The sequence below is a fragment of the Tinamus guttatus genome, unplaced genomic scaffold (genome assembly GCF_059628265.1).
Source record: "Tinamus guttatus ecotype Peru unplaced genomic scaffold, ASM5962826v1 Tinamus_guttatus_pri_ptg000547l, whole genome shotgun sequence".
NCBI lineage: Eukaryota > Metazoa > Chordata > Aves > Tinamiformes > Tinamidae > Tinamus > Tinamus guttatus.
In genome coordinates, this window is record NW_028289081.1 from 570,034 (window position 1) to 592,036 (window position 22,003).

The 22,003-nt window shown below is 45.8% G+C and overlaps 1 protein-coding gene across 5 annotated transcripts in view; it reads right to left on the reverse strand.

The window, feature by feature from the left end:
- The window catches only part of FOXP1 (forkhead box P1), a 326,447-nt gene that overhangs the window by 176,638 nt on the left and 127,806 nt on the right, over positions 1–22,003 (reverse strand). For all 5 annotated transcript variants that reach the window (XM_088534324.1, XM_088534326.1, XM_010216277.2 and 2 more), the window contains one exon: positions 5,921–5,986. The gene's annotated coding sequence lies outside the window, so the exon portion shown is untranslated. The remainder of the gene's footprint in view (positions 1–5,920; positions 5,987–22,003) is intronic.

Here is a 22,003-nt window from a genome sequence, read left to right on the forward strand (position 1 = left end):
GTAAAGCTTCTAAAAACAAAATTTTCCCAATGAAAATTATCTTATCCAATTATGGGAATAAAATTTAAGTGAAGAGTAGTGGCAGCTCTAAAGCAAACACAAAGAGTAAAAGTAACCGCAAGGCATTTTAGCTGCAAATAACTTCTCGAGCGAAAACGGGGTTAAAAAACCCCCTCCTCCCCCCAAAAAAGGAAATTGTCTCATTGCTCATATCATTGATTTACACTGCTGTTAGGTTTTAAAAATTGCACTTTCTATTTCTAAGATCTTCACAAACAATCACTAATGTCACTCCCTCTATCCCAGCGTTGCATTGGTGGAAGTGCCCCGTTGGCAGGAAATGCTGTGCCCTTCCACAGACGTTTCCTTCCATCAGCCCTTAACGTGTTGGAGGATTAAACGAAACACTTGCATTACAAATATAACACGGATAAGCACAGGGACTCTGCTATTAAAGATACTGCAAAGGGAATGAGAGGAGAAGAAAGTAGGTATTACTCAAAGGGTGCCAATTTATCTCTTGTTTAAAAAAATAGGGGGAAATAATTCTACTATTTTAAAACAAAATAAAAAGGGATCATCATATTTCAACAGAAATGCATTCTGAAATGCCTTGTTATAAACTACTGATATTAATGGTTAGCAGTGGAAATGACGTCAGAGTCATAGCTACAAGCGCCCAAATGTTTGTGCTACCCTACTAAAAAAATAAACAGTGAGCTCAGAGTCAGAAATGACCCTTTTGCAATTAAGCACTATTACGCAAAACACTGTGGAAAGCAGAGGGGCAGCAGAGGTGGGAGAGTCCCAAATTAAAATTCACAGATTGCACCGGGAGAAACACGTAGCAATTAAACATCTTGGAGGTGGCGTCTGAAGTTCCTGCCATTAGCAGAAGTGAAAAACACTTTCATATGTTGCAATGAGAAATATGGGCAGGCAATCAGGGCCAAAAATGTACTTTTTTTTTTTTTTTTTTTTAATGCCTTGGCTTTTGCACGAGTTACCAAGTAGAAAGGGTGGCCTCCTGTACTGCCCACTGACATCACTGCTCTTGTAACACTGCCACTGTAAAATATCGTTGCTGTAGGACAGTACTTCGGCGTGCCGGAAGATATACTTCTGGAGTGGTAGAAGGCAACAGGCAATGACCTAAGAGATGACCAAATAAAATATGAAATATGCAACAGGAATCTATTTCTGGTGTTGTTTTCTCACTTTGCTAGGTTTGAAAACGCAGAACCATCTTTGCAGTACGATTTTCCCAAGGCGGGTTTGGAGGCTGCAGATCCGCAAGGGGCTCTCGCCCTCGCCACGAGACACGCGACATTCCCGCGTGTGCCCAGTGTGCACGGGCACCAGACACGTGTGCCAGGCACTCAAATGGCCATCCTGGCGCGCCTGCTGCGTGGCACTTCTTGGCAGATGCCCAGGCAAGCGCTAGCACCATTCTCAAACCCAGGGAAATTATTTGCTTGCTTCCTAAGGAAACCTTGGGCTCCAGACTGATGCGGAGCAAATCGCATTCCTAGCTGTGCGGTTTGCAATTCCTCCCCCAGCCGAGCCATGGGGAAACACAGCATGTCCTGACGCCGTTATCCTGCAGGATAACCGCAGGAAGCAGGCTGGGAATTGCACAGGGCATCACGAGCGCTGCCTACCCTGCTCCTTGGGATACCCATGCTTAGGTCAAGGTGGACATGATCAAGCCAACAGTGTCATACCCTTCTGCTGCGCCAGGTAGAGAACCTTTTCTAGCCTGTTTGCAGCACGTTGTTTCCAAGTCATTTTCCGAAAACTGGGGCTGATGCTGTGGCAGCAGCAGAACAGGCTCCAACTACCCGAATGCAGCTTCCCCAAGCAGTTTAGGCTGCCTTTTCAAGGGGGATGATGGTCCTTTGAACACCTCAAGTAATACAAATCAGCACTTGAGTTTTACTGAAGATCCTATCAAGCATCTACCTAAGATAAATGGAAGAAACACAGTAGGATTATGCAAAATCCTGACCAAATCTTGCTCACCTTAGCAGCTTCATGAAGACCAGAAGGAATTGGTCCACAAGCATCGGATAAGAGGATCAAAACCTGCTACTGACTGCCTTACAGCTGAGAAACGTATTTTTCCACCAACCCACTTGAAGATTTATAATACATTAAGGAACATTAAGAAGAAGAAGAAGAAGCAAAAAAGCTAAATGGGCCAAAAGCAAACAAAAGAAACATGTTCTCTTGAGATTGCTAATGCTGGCAGACAATAGCGCAGAGAGAACTCCTCTGACAGATCTTTGAAGTCTTCAATACAGCATGCTACTGGTCCATGCTAATGAGATTTGCTCAAATACTTTCTAAATTATTCCAAAATGTCTTAATCTATTTCCCAAATCTTCTTGACCCAGCTGCCTCAGAAAAGCCACAGCTTCACCCATCTCCAAGCTAAAACTTCTCATTAAAGCAGGTATGAACTTTATATAATTTGTGTTGTCAAAAGACCGCAATTATTATTTCTTTTTCGGTTTACCCCGAAACATGCAGGTAATATTGTAATTTCTATTTTTAAAAATTAGAGAAAGACTTTGCACCTCACATCCCCTATCTAATGGAAAGGTCCTAAAAAATAGGATATATCAACTTTCCCAGACAATCAGAAAGTAAATAAATGCAGTTTTAGATGGGGACTGACAGACACTCCAGTCACTCGGGCTACACAACTAACCCCGCACGATGCAGCAAGCAGCAGACATCCCATCACAACGCGACGGAGGTGCCCTGAATCCCTGTCTCCTGCTCAGGCAATGCAAGAACTGATGCCAAATGTTCCTGGCATGCCAAACCAGAGCGTCATATCCTGCATCTTGCAAGATTTCTGGCTGTTTTTTTTTTTTCTCTGCAATATTGCTTTAAGGTGCCAAAACCAGTATGGAAAAAAAACACCCTACAAACCAGCCAAATTATGAGTAGGGAAACCCAGAGATGTGGGAAGGGGGAGATGCATGTGGAGGTCAACGAGGAAGCAGCACAGTGATGTATTTGACATGGTTTTAGAGCTACAGCTCTTTCTGAGAAAACAAAGTGGTGTGACTGTTGAAGAAAAATGATTTTTTTTTTGCCTCACAGCCACTTTGTTTTCTGCATAAACAAACTGAGCAACACATTTTTATATTGCGCTTTTGAAAAAAAAAAACTCCTTCTGACCTTTCTCCTTGACTTGCATGGAAGGAGAAGAGAAGGGGAAAATCCAATAAAAAAGTTCAAGCTCAGACCTACAGCTTCATCTGTTGACCATCTTACTTGTTTCTCAGTTGCAGCAGGCAGCTACTGTTTTATTTTCAATACTTAATCAGCATTTAATTCTGGCAAGCACTAGGATTGGAAATTTTAAACTCAGTGTAACTTTACTAAATCCTTTTGTGTTGATTTTTTCCCCTGTGAGGGGTTTCTGAAGTATTCTATCTTTGCTATCTTAAAAGTCTGCACGTGCCTTTTGTTATCAATAATATACAACTAAAGCAGCATGTTTTGTGTTTTTCAATTTTCCAGCATGCGAGCTATCCCTGATTTACAACGCTCCCTGAACGCGTCTGATTATTGAAAATGCACTTAAACAAATCACTGCTCCTGGAAAACTAACACTATTGTCCATAATTTCTGTAAAAATACATTTCCCCTCCCTACTCCCCAAATCAAACATTGCAATTCAAATTCCTACTTTGAGCAAAACTGGCATATAATTAGGCATTACGCCTAACAGTGCTAAATAAAGGAGAATGTAAACAGCTTAATTCTGAAGGTTTAACCATCAGAGCCCCTTGCAGTATCTTCTCAGTTATCTGCTGCATCAGTGCTGAGTTCTTTGGAGCTCATGGAAAAAAAGGAGAAAAAAAAGAAGCAACAAGCAACCACGAAGCATAAGAACCTATTTGATGAGTGCTGCGGCCGCCGGGGCCGCCCCACAAGGAGCAGGGAGACCTGCTCTGTGGCCGTGCTCAGCGCCTTGCCCGCTAACTCAGAAGATGGGATTTCACCTGAAATTAAGCTATCAAGCAATTGAGCTCAAACTCAATCAACCAAGCCCTTAACCTTCCCTGTTTCGGTGGCACTGCTCTAATTAGGACTCTATCACTGTTTCCATTACTATCTCCTCTTCTCCTGGTTTATTATCTCGGCCGTTTCAATTCTCACCAAGTTGAAATTCGACATCCAGTTTCCTAGACCACGTATCATTCATTACCTTTTTTATTCTATCAAATATTTTGGAAGGTTGAGGACTGATCCTGAAGCAAATCGCTTTCCGAAGAGGGGAGCACCCCTCACTGCAGCAGAAGCAGGGGGGACCCATAACTTCTCACAGTCCTAACATTATAGCCTGCATGGAACAACTTCATTTTTCATTAAGTTGTGAATTTTGTTGTGCCATTCGCAAACACATGCTCGAACTCGTGTACCACATGTCTATCTAGGACCCAATCCATGGGAAATTTCCTAAGGGCAGCAGCGTCTTCTCTGCTCCTCAGTGTCTTCCCACTGAGACCAGTTGCTTTCCAGAAAACAGAGGTTACCCAAACCCTCTTGACCAGCCCTGCCTAGGGGCCCTGCATGGGGCTCAGTGACCTACAACATCCTGGCAGCTGGTCCAAATGATCTAATGGTCCTTTCCAGGACACAGGCTCCAGCTGCCCACCTTGACCGCTGTTGAGCGATGCACACCAGAGGGTTTGCTCGGTCACAAACTTGAGGCTATTTTTACTCTTCACAAACTTGAAGCTGTAATATTCCTTATTTGCATGAGTTATAAGCATCATGTCCCCCCACTGATCCACAGCTCCACAAGCATCTCATAATTTTTGAGATAGTTTGATACACCTGGAATATAAAATTTTCCTTACCCCACAAAAAGAAAAAAAAAAAAAAAAAAAGAAGAGCAGCAGCAGAGCAAGGAACTACCATCTTCTTAAGCTTCTTAAGCAGCAAACATTCCCAAGCAGGACCTGCCTCAGCTTCAATACCCAAACCACATCAACTACCTCATGATTCGACCATGAGAAAACAGCAATATTCAGATCTTGGAGAGAGGAATGTACCACGATGCTGACATAAACCATGGGCATGGCCAAGGACTGCAATATTCACTTCAACTTCATGAATTTCATGATTCCTATATACATATTTTTGGCAACAAAAAACTGAAAAAAAAAATTGTCCTTATATCTATTTTAATTTAAAACTGAAGGGAAGATGGACATTCCCCCCCCCCCCCCACCCCCAAGCCTTAAGAGTACATTTTAATAAAATTACAAACAAAAATCTCTCCCCTTCCCTCAGATGCATGCAGTCACTCCGTAAAATCCAAAGTTGGGAATGAAATCACCGTTTTCTATTCAAACGAGGTCAAGGGAACAGTGCTAACGAGCACTGACATCACGGCGAGCAGCAGCCACTGCCGAGCGCTTACATCAGTGGTGCTTGTTGCTATGGTGCTTAACCGACTATTAATTTCTGAAAGAAGGTGATTATAAAGCAGCCAGATGAACCTCAGTCAGATGACACCCTTCGGCACCAACCACCCTACTTGAGTGCTGCTTTTCTGAATCACCACTTTTGTGATGCTAATGCCCCTTTGCCTGTTAGCAACTTTGGGCCCGTTGGAGGTAAGGAGTTAGCTGGGAAGGAAGGGACCATTAAAACCATCTTCACATGGTGCTGCTGCTTCTTCCCCTTTTGCTACGCTTGGAAAGGACTAAGTGCATCAGCAGTGTGGCCACACCATGGTAATGACCAACTTGGGCTCTTCTCCCCGGGCTGCTCCTCAACCAGGAGGAGCTGGGTCCAGGTATCCCTGCTGTGCGGTGGCCACCGTAGCGCAAGGTGGCATCTAAGCCATGCGTGCAGGAGCGGCGGTGTGCAAGGCCGGGCAGGTATTTACCTTCCTCGGGTGCTCCCGTGAAGCGATCTTCAGTCACAGCCACCCAGAGAGGTCACTCTTCTTACCCTGCGGGGAGAGAGGGGGACACACGTGACTGCCGCGTCGGGGTTAGCAACGGCCGGGCCGCTTTCACCGGCACCGCGTTTGCAAGGACAAACACGAGTAAAGCGACACACGGCCCTAACCGCGGCTACCGCTGAGGGACTGGCCCAGGGAGCTCATAAAAGCCATCGAGTCACGGGAGTGCTGCTTATCAGTGCCAGCCTGCACCGGCAAGAGCCGCTGGGCTTGGGGAGGGAGGAAAAGGGGAAAAAAAGCAAGAAAAACCATGGAGATGAGACATCTTTGTTCTCCAGCAAAAACTTTCTTAATCTTGATGCCTATCAATCTATTTTCGGTTTGAATAATAGATGAGTTGAGCCCTTTGTTTCAGAGCTCCTGCTGTTGCCTGCCCGGGTTTGTCTTATTTAAGGCGTTTTGAGGCCACTCATAACCACTGCTACTTCAGCCTCTGGATCTCTGCTTTCTTCTTTTTCATCCCTTTCCATAGAGACATGGTCCTAGGTGACATTTCACCACCAGCTGCATCTTTCGAGCCTCATTCCCCAAGTCATTTACTGTCCTGGGGTGTCTTCTTGCTAAGACGAGTCACGGCGGTGAGCACAGCAACTCTACGAGGGGAAATAAGTGTATCTTTACCAAAAGTAGGAGGCAGAAAACAGCACGTGTGGGTTTTTTTTTTTTTTATCCTGTATATTACTGCATCTTGTGTACTCTCTCTTATGCAAAAGAGTATGTAATCTTCTAAGAAACATGACAATCTGCCACTTTCTGTTCATGTAATTGGGATCAACATATGGTACAAGAGAAAAGAAAAACATTTGTTTATTAATTTAGATCGAGTTACTAACTCAAACCACTAACAGCACTCGGAATTAATTCCACGTCAATTGACCAAATAGCTTAATAGAGTGAAATTATAACCCAATTTCACTGAAATGTTGATCTGCTGCTGCAGGGGGGCAGAACAGTAACACAAGGAAGACAGAAAGAAATATGCAGGAGTTTGCCGACACAGATGACATCATACGAAACGGAAACTCGGTGACTTGTCGAGGCGCAAGAGCGAGCACCGTGAAACTCCATTTCATAAAATTCACACAGTGATGCGAAGTTTTGGGGGTGTTTGTGAAACTCGTCAAATGAGAAGTTATGCTATTTACATAAATAGCTGCAGCCAATTTTTTTTTATTTAAAACCAAAGTAGTAAATTATCAACCTCTGGAAAAAAATTAGACTCTTCATTAAATTCTTTCCAAAAGAAAACGTATGCATTTGCCATTTAGTTTGGAAGGAAAAAGGTTTTTCACCGTAAGATTGAGGTATTACCTCTTCACCATTGAAAGCTGACTATTTTCAGCCAGGAAAAAGGTTGTCTTGAGATGAAATTAATATTGTTTTCATCTGCTGCTAACTATCATCATCATCATCTTTTTTATTATCCTTATTGTTACTTTCTACGCATTTTGAGTGAGCCGTTTTTACATTTCTCACAATGAAGTCCTGGAGATCAGGAGCCAAAACGTGTCAGTGTTTGCTGCCTAGGAAGCCCCAGCAGCTTCCCCAGGGTTCATGCGCGAGCCGCTGCTGATCCCGGTTGGAAAGGACATACCCGTACTCTGTCATCATAGGTCAGGTCTCACCTTCCTGCGAGGATGTAAAACAATACATCTTTTATGCAAAATGCATGACCTCTGCCACACAATGTGCTCTTAGATTAGCTGCAATAAAGGCTCCTCTCCTGCTTGGCTGTGAGGGTTATCTGGGGTTTGACACTTCAAACCTCTTCTCGTATTTATCTGTTTTACAAATTGTCTGTATATTTGGCAGGCAAACCTTTATTTTGGCAGTATTTTGCAAGCAGACTTCACTTCTACCCCGAGCCTTCATGATGGCAAGTGAACCATCTTAAATGCACTTCTTAAGGAAGCTGCGGAAAATGATGTGTTTGCATAAAATGTTCATAAAATAAACCTTTCAAGAGCGCCTGAAAACACAGGTAACATTTTTTAAACACGCTTGTCACACATGAAACAAATATGTGACAGGGAAGCCCAGAAACACTGGCCTGACATTAACTCAAGGGAGACAAGTGTGGTCTACTGAGTGCAACACAAGACATGGGCTCTGGAGGACTTCAGTGCTTCTCACAAGCTGCAGAGCCCGAGATCTGGGCTGCTTCCATTGCTGGTTATCTAAGTTGAGATATATGCTACCTGACTTCCCAAAATGTGGATAATGTACCCTTAAAATGAGCAGCAGAGACAGCTGTTCACACCTGTGAAAAGTTCCTGTTAAGAGCCTGGAAGCTGAGTATCCCAACATGCAGAAACACAAATACTGACCTTCCCCCTGAAAATGTTTATATGGGCGAGGGAACTGATGTAGGCAACACACATTCCTTCCATCATGCTGTCCTTAAGATAAACATAAAGTACCATCAACACTGTAAGTGCGTGTGTGGAGCAAACAAAGAAAAAAATCCCATCCCACCAAAGCAAGACACTTCACTAGACTCATATTTTCCCTCAAGAAGAGGAATCAAAAAGAAAACCAAACCACACACACAAAAAAAAATCCACTTTGCAAGCAGTGGTGGCCCTACAGACTTGGGAGCCAAAGGGAAATTCTCCTAATCCATCACCAGTGATAGAGTCCCACCAGCAAAACTGGATCCACACAGAGGGAAAAGGCCTCACAGAATGACTTAACCTGTTCAGATTTTACCAGACATTCCTAAAAACATTGAGTTTACTCCCCAGAAGCCTTGGTTTACCCAGCAACAAGGTGGGAATTTTTTGGGGGGGAGGGGGCGTGGAGGGCAATGTATTTTGAAAGCCTTGGATGCAAAGATACTTCTGTTATCACCGATTTCACCAGATTTTTTTGAAATGAAAACCAGTAATAACCCTAAAAAAGTTCATGATCTGACCCCCAGGCCATGATCTCTTCGGTTAGTTCTGCTCTGCATGAGCTCCTAGCAATCCCTTTGGTACCCAGGTACCAGACAAGAGGCTCTGCCCCCTCTCCCTGCTCTCGGGTCAGACCATCGAACACTTTGATCCCACAACCCATCCTCAATTTAGTAGCCTCCTCCTCCACTACTGCTCTCTGTATCAGGGAGGTAATTTCAGGAAAGCTAATTCTGAGTGATCCCTGCAAAGCTAAATTTAAGCAATAACATAAAGAATACACAGAAATAGACACCGTTGCAGAAGAAAGTTTTACTTAGAAGAGTAGCATTTCTACTAATACCTCAGCAAGAATAGCCTCGTGGAGAGCCCAAAATAGATGAATAAAAGACCTTGCTCCCACACAAACTGGCTGTGAGTAATTTTGCACAGGGAAGTGGAACATCAGTTGAACTGCTCTCCCCTGCTCAGAATTATTACATAATTTTTGACAGTGTCCCAGGCTCGAGAAGGTAACAGATCATTACTGGAAACCTAAACCAGTGAGGGAATCTCCACTTCGTTACCTAGAAAGCACGATTTCCTTTTTTTTTTTTTTTTTTTTTTTTTTAAAAAAAAAAAAAAAAAAGGCACTGCAAAAGATTGCTCCTGAAATTCCATGTCCATTTTTCTCATATAAGGCCTAATTTTTTAGTTGAAATATATTTATTGAGCCTGTTTGAAATACTTACTAACAGGTTTCCTGAGGCTTTAAAATATCAGAATTTGTAATCAAAATAAGCACTTTTGTGCAATATTTTTTTCCCAAATAAAGGAAACCATAACTGCTGAATATAGCTATTTCTTTGCCTTTAAAACTCCTTAAGTTACATTCAACCAGACACAGGCTGAAATATGTCCTTCTATTGCCATTATTATTACTTATTCTATTGCCATTATTACTGTTTTGTTGTCACATGAAGGGCAGATGCATTCAGTGATTCTACCAGCTGCAGATCAGTAGGCAAAGAATAACTATTTGGTGTTTTGCTAATCCTGAAAACACAGAGTGTACCACGACCTGGTCCGGGCAGGTCTCTTTGCATGAGCCACCTCCATGTGCGTTACCTGCATTAGCACCCGCAGATCCCCACGCAGACAGGCGCTCTCCGGGTGCGTTGAGGTGCTCTCTTCAGTTCTTGTACGTAAGGGGCATCCAGCAATGGAATAAATACATTGAAGTGTTTCTTTTGGACTTACACCACCTCCTTGGAAGGCCAAACACAGGCAAACGGTGAAGCTGCACCAAGAGGCCACGCGCACGCGGCTCCCTGGGCTCTGGAGATGGGGATGGATGCGGCACAGGCCAAGCGAGCGGGATGCGCTGCCTGCTGCTCCCGGTGCAGGTGGGAGCACAGCGGGCTCTGTTTCCATACACAGCCTGCTCGGAGCTTTCGATTTATTCCAAAGAGATATAAAACACAAGTAAGTGACAGTACAAGGACGCAGCCATGCACGGCAACCTTTCGCCCTCTCCAAAACCAAACCCCTGTAACCTTGGGAAAGGATCGCTTGATCTGCACCAGCGCCACTGAGCTAATCACACGCCGTCCCTCCCTCCCCTTTTCCAAGCTCTGAGAGAACCACGGACACGACTAGCAGATGAGTCAAGAAGGGCTCACTTGCATTGCAGAGCTCGAGCAGCAGCTCGGGGCCCTGCATCTCTTCTCGGTGAACTGGCGACCTGACTCGCACGAGCCGCACGGCCAAGCGGGTTGTGAGACCCAGCGGCTCCAACACGGGTCCCCAGTGGAGCCGCCAGCGAGGAGACGTCCAGGCGGACACCTCGTCCCACACAACCTTGTCCCAGCCCCTCCGAATAACCCTTCAGAGCAGCCCTTAGGCTCGCGGTGCCTGCGCTGCGTTCCCCATCCCGCGAGCCGACCTCGCGCACCTAACGCGCTGCTACCCACGGCGGAGCAGCCACGGGGTGCGGGGCTTGCACGCCTGCAGAGCTGCCCCAAAAAACAATAGGAAAAGCCAAACGTTACTCTTCAAGACTCATGTAAACATTTTGCAAAGTGGCATCCTTAGGAAATGCTGCTGGTTCTCCTGCCTTTTGCAAAGGCATCTTTCCTGCTGCTGCTGCTACTGCTTGACTTCACCTACTCCACATCAAGCCCCATGGCTGCAGCTTTTAGGAAGAAAAAAGAAAAAATAAGGGATGAAAATCCTCCCACCCACCCACCGGGGCCAAGGTGTCACAGGGATGGGCGCTGCCATCGCCGTCGCCCTCCCCTACTTCCCAGCAAAGTGCTACTCCTGGTCACGGCCACGGGAAAATATTTTCCAGGTATCCTTTAACAGCCCTGCAATATTGGTGCCTAAAAAGCAGTATTTGCTGTGTTACCTTTGAAGCTTTAACAAAAGCTTTGTTTTAGCATTTACCTCCATGTGCAATAAGAGTTAATAATCAAATCCGTCCCAACCCCCACAAATGTTAAACAAAAAGATAAAAGAAATGCAAATAGCTATTGTCATGGAAAGTTAAAGTACCTGTCTGTATTTTTAAGTGAAAACTATTATCTCTATCAATCAAAATTTAAGAATACAATAGCACTAATCACACAAGGTGCTTTGACTGAGGTACTTTTCCTCATAAAAAAGTTTTTTTTTTTTTCTTCTAACTGGAGCATAAAAGTAATACACTCCCAATTAGCCACGGTATTTGTAATTTTGTTATTAAAAACCCCCAGCAGCCTCATTGTTAAAAAAATGCCTCGGAGCCTAGAGGCTGATTTGCACCCGAGAAGACCAACGTCCCTGCGTATTTTAATCAGGTTGACGGGATTTTATGCAGATCCTCACGCTTCCCGACACGTGGGGGAACAGCACACTCTTCCGTCGGAGCCGAGTTACTCGAACCGAGGGAAGCGGTTCCTGGGGAACCCAAACCCGCCGTTCCGGCCTCGCTCCCCGCCGGGCCGCGCTGCTCCGGGCCGTTCCGTGCGGATCCCGCCGGCAGCATCCTCTGGCGGTCCCCACGCCCGGCACTAGGACACGGCCGGGACACGCTGCCCCGAGCCACGGCTAAAGTCATTTTTAAAACTAATTTGCCCCGTGGAAGCCGAGCGCGCGCGGCGCAGTTAATGAGGTGCGGGAGCCAGCGGCAGTCATCACGTCTGTATTAAACGCGTGAGCCGGGGATTGAAGCGCCCGCAGTAAATAGTTAAGCGGGGCCGGCGCTAGGCGAGCGGTGCCGCCAGGGCGCAGGGACGTCCCCCACGCCACCGAGCAGCAGGACTGTCCCCCCCTCTGGAATATCAGGTTTCCCCCTCTCCCGGCCGGTGCTCTGCATTGTGGCTAACATCTCCAGCGCGCTGCTAATATCAGTGAAGGGACGACTCAATTTCCACGGCAGAAAAGCCGTCCTCCTGCGGCGCAGACATCCGAGTGAGGACCCTTGCTAGGGAACAATAAAGCACGGAGTTTCTTTTGCTCTTTCTTTCTCTCTTCCCTTCTCGTTTTGTTCCTCGCGGCTGCTCCCGCAGCCCCGCGTTGCGTTCGGGAGCTCTGGGTGAACAATGGCACCATTCTCCTCCGGACAGGAACCAAACGGGGTATTTAGTGCAGAGAAGAGTTACAGCGAGCAGCTTCCCCCGCCACGCTCCGTGTCCCCCCGCCTCGAACTGCTGCCCACTGCCATACGGCGCTTTACATCCCAAGAATATCCCAGAAACACCTGTGTTCTCCATCCGAACCCCTGCACCAAACTCTGCAGGCGGAGCGGGAGGTCCGGGCGGCTCGAGTGAGCGAACGCCCTGTTTCGTGCCTGGCTGAAATGGAAGAGAAAGGGAAGTGCCCGGCACTGCCCGCCGTGCAAACTCACCCATGAAGGAGGAAGCAAAAGGCGCGGGAGCGGCGTGGAAATTCCCAAGCAACCGCGGAAAGTTGGGAGTTTGGAGAGGCTGGAGCGCGCCGGAGCAAGCAGCCTCCCCGCGCGAGGAAGGGCTGAAGGTATGTGGTCTAAACACAACAAAAGCCACTGCCTTACTCTAGATTAAATATGCAGGAAGAGGCCCCTTTGCATAAACACAAACACTCAGCAAATGAGTAACTGGCTCAAATCAGACGCCTGCTGCGCCTTCTACCTGTCCTGATCCCGGCACGCTGCTCGGCTCGCTTAAGGGGGTAGGGGGACGCGCTGGCACGGCGGCCTCGAGCGCGGCGCGCGCTCGCCTGGCAGTAAATAACAACAACCCGGAGCCAAGCGCGCCTTTCCCTTGGAGGAACTGCGCTGGCAAAAGAAATAAAATAGAGATAAAACCAGCGTGCCGAGCACCGCCTGCAAGACGCATTTTCCACCTCTCGCATGAGGACACAAACACGGGGACGTCAGGGCGCACGGCCGTGCCAAAGCCGCCGGCGCTGTCCCCACGTTTTGTTCGCTACGTAAGAGCCGTTCCGCGAGCAAACTTATTTCAGCTAATCAATCACCGGTTAATGCGAGCCTATTTACCAGCCTGCTTGGGCAAAAGGAGGAAATTTCTCTGGTTTTCCTGAAAAAAAAAGGTTATTTCCAAAATATTTTCCTCATAAAATGTCCCCTCCAAACTATATTTGCTTCCCCAAACAGCTAAATTAGAGGCCTTGATAACCACCAAGCACCGCTAAGCATTTATTATTATAATTAAATATACATAATTATACACCGTGATTTATTCTTGCTTCGAGAGAAATAAATTGTGTTTCAGTCTCGTCTGCCCTTCCGCCCCAGAAATGGAACCGAGAAGCAAAATTTGAAAGCAATTGGCATTCACTAGTGTCCCTCTCTAACTTAAGGAGTCAAATCACATTGACCTCCTATTGTAAGCCCTAGCTACATGTTGGTTTTGGTAATTTAATTATTTTTTAATAACTGGCAGTATTAAATGATTGCTATTGAAGCACAAATAAGATTATACTCCTCTGCAGACCCAAGCGTACGGATGTGAGCACCAAAATCTCCCATCCGGCACCCGCCGACGCAGCCGGTTGGGGCTTTGCAAGAGGCCGCGTGAGCTCGCTGGACGCGCCGGCTCGTGCCACGGGTTACCCCAAAGGACACCGGAGGCTGCTCAGGGCTTTGCTGGGATTCAGACATGCTCAGCACAGCTCGTGTAGAGCAGGAGGAGTTTTCACTTTTCATTCCATAAACCCTCGGCGTTAGAGCACAGTAAAAATTTGCTAGCACGAGCTCACCGCGTTAAAAAAACCCTCCACGCAAGCGGCCTGCGAGAAATTCTAGAGTCCCTATATCATTCACTATTTTTGCACTGAAATGACCTTCCAAAGAAGGTGTTAGATAATACACTGCACACAGATGATAGTGATCTAACCTTGATGCAAATAAACCATAGAACAAAATTTAATCAGTATATCACTGTGTAAAAGCCTTTGTCCATCCCAATGGAGCTTCTAATGACTGTTTTGGCAGTTCTGGCTGCTAGTTATGCCTCCCTGCTCATATATATCTCATACTGGTTGAGCAAGCTAATGGAACTGCTGTTAGTGGAATCTAATATTAATACCCTGCATCATGCTAAACTGGATGCAACCGAATATATTATACAATTATAAGCAGTATCTAATTCCATAGGTATTAGATACTGGGCTCGAAATTAATATTTTAAAAGAGAAAGTGAAATAAATACTGCATTTCAGGTAAGACAGCTGCAAATTCTGGACCTGCTGGTCTTCCTGCCGTAGGACTATGCTGCAGTCAAACACGGTAGACACAGCACCCCGACAAAAATCGGCAGGCGAGCTTCAGACACCGAGTGACACATAGGGATGCACGGAGTCAAAGATGTCATCTTCACACAAGCTCCACTAGTTACAGGCTTGAGAGAAAATGAAACAAAACAAAACAAAAAAGCCCACAAAATAAAACAAAACAAAAAAAAAATGTGTGTGTGTGGGGGGGGTGGAAAGGGAGCGAGACCTCCAGAAAATAAACAGGGTGTACAGTTTCAAAGGCTACAGACACAGACATTTCATTGTTCAAGCCAATTATCAGTGGAAAATAATAACAACAGATGGATTCAGAGTCACTGACTTTTCATATGCACTTCATCTCTGCACAACAGATGATGAAATGCGAGAGCTATCTCGGAAAGGCAAAACATCTTTCAGCAAAAGAACTCTATACTCCAGATGGGGACCTTCTAAGGCAGCTGATTATCTTCTTATAATGTTGTAAGATAGACTTGCTAAAACATTTCAAGAAGGGATTGGATAGGATGAGCACAATGGCATCATTATTGCGACCAAGTCACTTTGGCTCCGGCTCACGCCAACGCTAGTCGGGGATCTCACTCGGGTTGTTTCCCGTTTTCACAGCAAGGTTCCCCATAACGGGACCAGAGCTCACGCTTGGAGCCTGCAGTAAACAGCGGGCACGATGGGTTTGCAACCGTGGGTTGGTTCTGTTACAACCCATAAACGCAGAGCAACCTGCCCATGTGGAGGCCTAGGGGGATGTAAACTCGGCCAAGTCAATCGAGTTGCGCTGGTGCAAGGCACAAGCGAGATTTAAAATCTCACTTGCAAAGCTTTTATTACAACTCATCTTTTTTTTTTTCTTTTTTATGGGAAATAAAGCATAATCTGCTTTCAAAGGGAAATAACAAATATATGTAAATTTCGGTGGTTCCGGCGATAAGCAGTTCCAACAAATGTCACAAACACCCAGTAAAGAACCACCTACCTATCACAACCTTCTCCCACTCAACTTGAATACCACAGAGTATATGTTTTTGATAACATGAATCAGGTGCACCACAATCTCAAAACTTACCAAAAAAGAAAGAAAGAAAAAAAAAAGTAGTGGAAAAATTAGCTCATTAATCTTTAAGACAACATTTCTTTCATGGAAGAATACTACATAACCAGCGCCTTAAAGCAAATGGGTTGCCATTTCTACCGTTTCTTCTCCAAAACACTGTGAGGAAATTTTTTTAAAAATGACAGGCTCTAAATCGGTATCGCATACAGAGGAGGAGCGACGCGCACAGGGCATGCATGCACTGAACTTGCACCTACTGCTAATTTATTTCACAAGTTACAAAATGTTTTATAAGTACGGGACTGTTAACTTCACAAATGCAAAAGGGAAGAGATGAGTTTGCGTGCGCGGAGCACAGTGTTTCCCTTCTTCATGAAGTACTTTGTCAAAAGTAAATTCACAGGGGAACATACGAGCAAAGAGTAAATTTTGCCCAGGGCAAAATTCTGCAACTGCTTGAAGAAGCAAACAAGAACACAAAAGATGTGTAATACAACCATCTGGCTCTACTCATGCTATATCAATAATCCCCAAAATTTATCCCCACCCCCTTAATCAACCCACACTGATGCCACAAAACCAAATGGCATCACTTATGCTTCCTGCCCATCACATTTTGAAATGATATTTAATATGCATACAGTATATGTCTGCATGTTAATCAATTTCTTTAAGGAAAAAAATGTATTTTTGCTACTCAAGTTATTAGTTCTGCTTTTTCTGCTTATTCACACTTGGATCTGTCAAACCACCAAGAAAGTCCTTGCGGTAAAGGCACTCTCATATCGACACAGCGTGTCAGGTATCAGGATAACGTACCGGTCAAAATTTCAATCTCTTCTTCTCTCTAGTTTTGTGTCACAGTGTGAAAATAGCGGAGGGTGAATAATAATGCGCCAGCAAAATTATCTGTTCAAGAAACACGGGTAAGCAATCCATTTTCAACTCTATTTTGGATGCGTTTCTAAGTGTTACCCCTATTTGTGATATCAGGAGAGCTATGCACAAGGGAAACAGGATTATTGTCCACACTTCTTTTTTTCCTCCATCTAGGATTTCAAATATTTACACCAATTATTTTAAAGTGCCCACAATCAAGGAAGCAGCTTGCCACTCACCATCACAGAAATCAATATGCTCCCGTAGAGGTGCGAGACGCTAGCACTGGAATGTCAAAGTACAAACGTGTCCTCTGCCCACGTGCACATTCGCCTCTGGAGGTAACATGGGCCAGATCTTCTTCCCAAAAACGGGGGAAAATTCATGTACAGACCCCGTCGGCACCACTCCCAGAGGAGGAACTGTGTTGGGGTTGCCTACAACTCAACGCATGGTCATCATGTCCTACTCACCTATTGCGTCCACTGCCGTCCTACTCCAACAAATATCTAATCAAAGTTAAAAGTACAAAGCGTGATCTCGATGTGCTTCAAGATGCGCTTCCCAGCCCTCGAGTCACCAGCTGGGCACACCCGGAGTCCGGGTCCTCTGAAGAGGATGTCGGAGACGAAGGAGGCTTGGCCGCCTCTTAAGGCTGGTCCCAAGTGCCATGTGCCTCCAAGAGCTTATGCCCAAAAGCCAAGAGCGCTGACGCCAAGAGGCTAGACAGACAGACAGACAGGGGAGGAAGAGGAGGACACCGTGACAAGCTGGGTGGCCATGAGAGGCAGCGATCTCAGGAACCCAGTGGTTTAACTGCTACCAGGCTTCTTATTTTGGGACAGGGGTTGTTGTTGTTTTTGTAGATATAGCCGTCTAGGAGAGCCTTGAGGAGGATTCTGAAAGAGGACGATGAGTGAGGCGCGCAGACGTTTCGGCCGTGAGGCAGGGCCCTACGGGGCCAACCGACAGCTGGATCCACCATCGCTTGGGGTTGGTGGCGCTGGGGAGGGAAAATCACCGGTGCAGCCACAGTGATTCATAGCGCAAGAGCCTGACACAAACATATTGCCAAGACTGCACTTCAAAGCCGCTCTCCTCGCAGGTATCTCAGAGGCCCAGCACCACCACGCCGAGGTGCTGACTCGAAGTTCTTCTTCCTAACTGCCTCCCCCTCTCACTCTCCTGGGCTCCGGGCCCACAAGTCAACAGCTGCCCTGCGTCCACCTAGTCCCTCCGCAGGCCACATGTCCTCAGGAGCACCTCAGGCCAGGGTGCCACCTCGTCTTGCTCAGGGAAACCTCTGAGGAGCGGTGGCCGCTGCACCGCCGGCCAAGGGAGCCTCCCTCACGCTTGCTCAAGGAGCGCGGACCGCCAAACGCCTCCGGCTTTAGCGAGCGCTGCGGTTATCGGCAGGACACACACAGCGAATCCAGCCACCGGATGGGGGGACCGTGCTAATTGCTTGCGTCTGCTGCAGCGTCTGGCCACCATTTGGCAGGCGCGAGCACATGGCTGCTCACCAGGCGTAGGTCAGCACAGCTGGAGCCAGATGACAAGCGATTAAGGATACTCTTCCAGTGGCAGCATCTGGCTTGCTGGCACGCTCCACGTGCCGCTCGAGCAGGGTGTTTCCAAGCTGTCTTTCAACATCTACTGAGGTTGCTCCTCCACCAGCCAAGAGTGAAGGCGGTGGAGGACATCGTGCCGGGATTCGGGTTATTCGCTCGCCGCACACCGCTCGGGAAGGGGAAACACAAACCCTGAACGCTGGCGGCACAGGTAGCGCGGCGAAGGCGGGAACGCTTGGCCTCTATTTTCTTTGGAAATAGGCATGCTTGGAGAGGTTAGGTCTGTTCCTAACGTTTGGGCCACCAACCTGAGATCACGAACACTTTGCTAATTACATTTATTTCTTTCCTAAGCCTTTTTTGGATGGTTTTTGCTGTTTCTACGGCTCAACTTGTACGGCTTCTTTGTAAGAACTGAAAACTGTCTCCAGCAAACACAGGAATGGGCAAATGGTTTAGAGAGCTAATCCACACCTGGTCTACGTAAAAGAGGCTCATATTTTCCAAACAGAAACACAACCCCTTTTATATATAAACCAGATTTGGATCCAAACGCTAAACCATTCACCACATCCTATGTGGGCCTCTGCAATGGTCAACGGAAGAGGTGGTCCTTCATAACTGCACGCGCGTGGCTGCCCAAGCAGCAGCTCCATCCTGATGGAGACCAGAAAGCTACACTCAAATCCATGGACAAGCACATCTTCAGCTGCACGGCTCTTAATGGACAACAACATGCATCATACAGATGAATCTGGCTCTCTTTCTTTACTTTTGCTGGAAAAAAATTGAAGAATGGGACAGAAAATAACTGAGCACTACATCTTGCCAATGCCAAAATACAATAATAACGCATTCAAAGTTTTAATTTAGAAGACTACAAAGTCTAGCTCATACTTCATAACACCTTAAAATAACACTTCAAGGTCAAATCCTGTGCATTTTTGGAAACCACCAAAACATAATGAAGTTTTACTTAAACACAGCATTTACATTTATAACGCATTTCAGATTCTTCAAGTAAGCTAGACCACATGCTAGGAAAACGTACTTCCCGCAACACGCAAATTAAGTCATATACTGCCTTCCATCCCCACACTGAACAGCCAGTGGCAGCAATGGAAGTCCTGTGCACAGATCAAAGGCAGTGTGTGGACCTAAGAATATGATTTTTTTTTAACCTGGCAAAGCATCAAATCCCACTAGTAGTTTATTTTTGTTGCCTTCCTTGTCCCTTTTCTACCCACTCCCACTTATTTCACAACGGAGCGTTTTTTAAACCACTAGAAATCTTTGTGGCAAGGATGATGTCATACTGACACAAGATCAGGTGTGAGGTATGGTATGAATAAATACTTATCCACAACCACATTTAATTTTCAATGGTTGGGCATCAAGAGACAAAGAAGTTCTTATGCAGACATATTAACTGAGGATTTAAATGGTCTCCCTTTAAAAGAGCAGGAACGACACACAGGGCCAGCCGGGAAGCAAGGGAAAAAAAAAAAAAGGAAAAAAAGGGGGGGGGGAACCACCCCCAAACAAGACCAAAAAGCCCTACACCTTCCTTCTTGCTTCTGGGAAAGCAATGCACAGCTCTGCGACTTATTGCGTTTCACTGTAATAAATACATGGTGCTTGATTACTTCTTCTTCTAAGTCACCAATACCATGCCGGATAATTGTACTTTATGCACTGGTAATAAAAACCCTCCCTATGAAAATAAATATGTATTTTACAGCAATCAAGCAGGAACTAATTTTGTACTTTTTCACAAGTAGCCATTTACTCTGGCAATGAATGGCAATGTGTAGCAGAGAATGCACTATATGCGTTAACCCAAGAAAAATTAGACTTGAAAATTAATACAGAGCGAAAGACAAATCTAAAGCAGCCTTCTTGTGTTCTGACATAAGAATATAAAAATGACATGAGCAAATAAAGATTAGTTTACATACTTTTCAATCACAGCTGCTGCTCAGTAACCACAATACCTTTAAAATGACATTCTACGGAAACAGATATAATTTGGCTGCAACAGCGGCTAGATATAGTTAACAAGAAATTAAAAGGGCATTTTTTATTTACACACATCATACAGCACTGAGCCCCAGCACAATTACAACGGAAAGATTTTAAGCATGATTAATTTAGAAATAATCTGGTGATAAATAGAGTGCATTGCAAGCGGTTCTGCAGAGCAAATTTTTATCACCAGCCTTAGATGTCAAAACACAGTTTCAGGGACAGAGAAAGAACAAGTCACATCGTCTTGGTTAATATTTAATTGGGTGCTAAGGATTCCTCGCAAGGACCTCTGAACCACCACTGACAGTCTCACAAGATGTCCCTCTCTCTGCAAAAGATACCAACCCTTTCCATATAAACTAAAATAACATTAAATTTAATCAAACCATTCAATTAATAAATCACTTCAGTGGCCATCGCAGCCCGAGTCCCATTTAATTACATAATTTTAAAAATATTTGCACACTGCAGCCACTAGGATTGGCTCTGAGGTTTCATAATACACACTTAACACTCGAGTTGGAGAACAAATTTATTTAATAAATGCAGAGCTAAGTGCAATAATGCCACTCCACTCAAACTGCAAAATCACTTAGCATATCCTGCGAGAAAAAAAGCAAATAAACTTTTTCCCTGTTTAAGTGCATGTTGCTGCCACCGCCGGGTCTGGCTGCATCCTGTGCCAGCCCAGCCTGTCTGCTGCATCCTCCAGCTCTGGCTCCTGGGGCTCCTGCCCCATCCCTCCCTCCCTGTTTTTTCCCCTTTTGCTCCTGCCGTGATGCTGCTCTGCCCTCCTTCCTCCCAGCTCCCCACGTCCCTCCGCATGCTCCAGCTCTGCTGATTCCCACATCCTCCATCCCAGAGGAGCCCTGAGCCTCCCCCACCAGCTCTGTCGCTCCCCACCTTGCCAGAGAACCGCAGGAAAGAAAAAAAAAACTATTTGCAAAAACAAAATAGGATGTAGGGAATGGGTTGAGGAGGAGAGGGAAGGAAAACAGTTGAATGAGGCCAAGCAGAACTCATTTCCAGCAGCAGCAAGGGAAACGGCTCAAGGATAGGATGAAAAATCAGAGCAACCGACAAAGCGCATTGCTCCAAGTGGGACTCAGGTCCACATCTGGGCGCAACGCCGTATTTACAGGATGAAAGAAAACTGTGTTACTGCTGTATATAACCAGGTGTGACAATGCGGGAGAGCTTGAAATATATGTGGACCGAGTGGTGGCCTTAAATGCCAGGAAAGAAAGCAAAGCTAAGAGTTTGCCGTGGATTATAGACACAGCTGCATGCAGCAGCACAGACTCCGCATTCATTCATACAGAACCTGGCTTTAAGTTCCTGTGGTTCTAGCACGCTTTTCTGCACTAAAGTCGAGCCTCAGGAATAAATAGATCTATATTTGGCCTGCCCTGGATTCAAGAAGTTCTCCACAGCACTTTGCATAGAAACAATTTGAATTAATGCAGGTTAAGTTTTCAAGATGATAACACTCTTTACCAAGCCAATGGATGCACCTCTAAATTCACTGCCCTGACAAATAGTAGAGCTCTTGAAAGTCTGCTTGTATTAGTTTTATGGATCTATTCTACTGCTTAAATCAGGTCTCATTAAAATTACCATCCACACAAGTTCTCCCACTGGGAAATCTACATGCCAGAGCTACTCCAGCTCCGCAGGCGGTGCTCGGAGGGGGCTGCGGAGCGCACAGCCGCCACGGCCGCGGCGGGGGAGGCGCGCGGGCGAACAAGAGGACTCCAGGACAGCAAACAAGTTCCTCCTTATCCTCCTCGGATTCTTATCTGTGCAACTTTTGCTCCGATGGCGCAAG